The sequence below is a fragment of the Nicotiana sylvestris genome, chromosome 4, assembly GCF_000393655.2.
Source record: "Nicotiana sylvestris chromosome 4, ASM39365v2, whole genome shotgun sequence".
Lineage (NCBI taxonomy): Eukaryota > Viridiplantae > Streptophyta > Magnoliopsida > Solanales > Solanaceae > Nicotiana > Nicotiana sylvestris.
Genome location: NC_091060.1, coordinates 172,557,108 through 172,560,290, shown reverse-complemented (window position 1 = coordinate 172,560,290; position 3,183 = coordinate 172,557,108).

Genomic DNA, 3,183 nt, shown 5'->3' with positions numbered 1-3,183 from the left:
TGGTATTGACCTGGTGCCGGGTACTCAGCCCATTTCTATTCCTCCGTATTGTATGACACCAGCAGAGTTGAAGGAATTGAAAGAATAACTTTAGGAACTCCTAGATAAGGGGTTCATTCGGCCTAGTATGTCCCCTTAGGGTGCACCAGTTTTATTAGTGAAGAAGAAGGATGGCACGATGAGAATTTGCATTGATTATAGGCAATTAAACAAAGTAACAATTAAGAACAAGTATCCTTTGCCTCGCATTGATGATTTATTTGATCAGCTTCAGGGGGCGAGAGTGTTCTCCAAGATTGATCTCCATTCGGGCTATCACCAGTTGAAGATCAAGGATTCAGATATTCTTAAGACTGCTTTTAGGACCAGATATGGTCATTATGAGTTTCTTGTTATGTCTTTGGGGCTAACCAATGCCCCAGTAGCATTCGTGCATTTGATGAATGACGTGTTCTGGCCTTATCTCGATTCATTCGTCATGGTCTTCATTGACGATATTCTGGTGTATTCGTGTAGTTAGGAGGAGCACGCAGAGCATTTGAGAGTTGTGTTGCAGAGGTTGAGAGAGGAGAAGCTTTATGCAAAATTCTCCAAGTGTGAGTTTTGGCTCAATTCAGTGGCTTTCTTGGGGCACGTGGTGTCCAGCTATGGTATTCAGTTTGATCCAAAGAAGATAGAGGCGGTTCAGAGTTGGCCTAGATCATCCTCAGCCACAGAGATTCGTAGCTTTCTTAGGTTAGTAGGCTATTATCGCCAGTTTGTTCAGGGATTTTCATCCATTGCATCGCCCTTGACCAAGTTGACTCAGAAGGGTGCTCCATTTGTATTGTCGGACGAGTGTGAGGAGAGCTTTTATAAGCTCAAGACAGCCTTAACCACAGCTCCAGTGTTGGTTTTGCCATCAGCTTCAGGTTCATATACTATGTATTGTGATGCTTCGAGAGTTGGGATTGGTTGTGTGTTGATGCAGGAGGATATAGTTATTGCTTATGTTTCTCGTCAGTTGAAGCCCCATGAGAAGAACTACCTCATTCATGATTTAGAGTTGGCTGCCATAGTTCATGCATTGAAGATTTGGAGGCATTACTTGTATGGCGTATCTTGTGAGGTGTTCACTAATCATCGCAGTCTTCAGCATTTGAGGTAGCGAAGATAGTTAGAGTTGCTTAAAGATTATGATATTATCATATTGTATAACTCGGGGAAGGCCAATGTGGTGGCCGATGCCTTGAGCCGAAAGGAAGTGAGTATGGGGAGTTTGGCATATATTCTAGTTGGGGAGAGACCCCTTGCAGTTGATGTTCAGGCCTTGGCCAATCGGTTTGTGAGACTAGATATTTTGGAGCCTAGTCGAGTGTTGGCTTGTGTTGTTTCTCGGTCTTCCTTATATGATCGCATCAGAGAGTGCCAGTATGATGATCCATATTTGCTTGTCCTTAAGGACACAGTTCAGCATGATGACTCCAGAGAGGTGACCATCGTGATGATGGTGTGTTGAAGATGCAGGGCCGGATTTGTGTGCCCAATGTGGATGGGCTTAGAGAGTTGATTCTGGAGGACGCCCTAAGCTTGCGGTATTCCATTCATCTGGGTGCCGCGAAGATGTACCAGGATTAGAGGCAACACTATTGGTGGAGAAAAATGAAGAAAGATATCGTGGGATTTGTAGCTCAGTGTCTCAATTGTCAGCAGGTGAAATATGAGCATTAAAGACCAGGTGGCTTTCTTCAGCAGATGGTTATTCCCGAGTGGAAGTGGGATAAGATTACTATGGACTTTATTGTTGGACTTGCACGGACTTTAAAGAGGTTTGATGCGATTTGGGTGATTGTGGATCGGCTGACCAAGTCTGCGCACTTCATTCCTGTGTGTACTACCTATTCTTCAGAGCAATTGGTAGGGATTTATATCTGGGAGATTGTTTGGTTGCATGGTATTTCGTTTTCCATCATCTCAGATAGAGGTACTCAGTTTACTTCACAGTTTTGGAGGGCCGTGCAGAGGGAGTTGGGTACTCAGGTGGAGTTGAGCACAACATTTCATCCTCAGACGGATGGACAGTCCAAGCGTACTATCCAGATATTGGAGGACATGTTGCGTGCTTGTGTTATTGATTTTGGAGTTTCATGGGATGAGTTTTTGCCACTTGCAGAGTTTGCTTAAAACAACAGCTACCAGTCGAGTATTCAGATAGCTCAGTATGAGGCTTTGTATGGGAGGCGGTGTAGATCTACCGTTGGTTGGTTCAAGCCCGGCGAGGCTAGGCGATTGGGGACAGATTTGGTTTAGGATGCCTTAGAGAAGGTGAAGGTGATTCAGGAGAGGCTTCGTACAGGACAGTCACGTCAGAAGAGCTATGCGGACCAGAAGGTTCGAGATGTATCCTACATGATTGGTGAGAAGGTCTTGCTGAAGATTTCTCCCATGAAGGGTGTTATGAGGTTTGGGAAGAAAGGCAAGTTGAGTCTGCGGTTCATTGTGCCTTTTGAGGTGCTTCGGAGGATTGGGGAGGTGTCTTATGAGCTTGCTTTGCCACCCAGCCTGTCGAGTGTGCATCCGGTATTTCATGTTTCTATGCTCCGAAAGTATATTGGGGATCCGTCTCATGTTTTGGACTTTAGCACGGTTCAGTTGGATGATGGTTTGACCTTTGATGTGGAGCCAGTAGCTATTTTGGGTCGCCAAGTTCGGAAGTTGAGGTAAAAGGATATAACTTCAGTGAAAGTACAGTGGAGAGGTTGGCCCATGGAGAAGGCTACCTGGGAGACCGAGCGGGAGATACGGAGTAGATATCCTTATCTGTTTGAGGCTCCAGATATGTTTCTTGACCAGCTCGAGGAAGTGCGTTTGTTTTAGTTGGGGAGGATGTGATGACCCGGCCTGTTGTCACGTGAGTTACAGCCCCGTTTCCCCCATTATATGTTTATTCATGTTTCGTTATCGGTATTTGGTATGTAGAGTTAAATCGGATTGGTTTTGATAGGAAATGAGGCATTTAGTCTCTTTAAGGAAGGCTTATTTTGGAAAAGTCAACCGGATGTTGACTATTGAGTTAGAGGGCTCGGATATGATTTTCGGTGATTCGGTCAGCTTCGGGGGTTGATATGTGGATTAGGAGTGTGATCGAAATCGATTTTAGAGGTCCGGAGTGGAATTAGGCTTGAATTGGCGTAGTATTTTGGC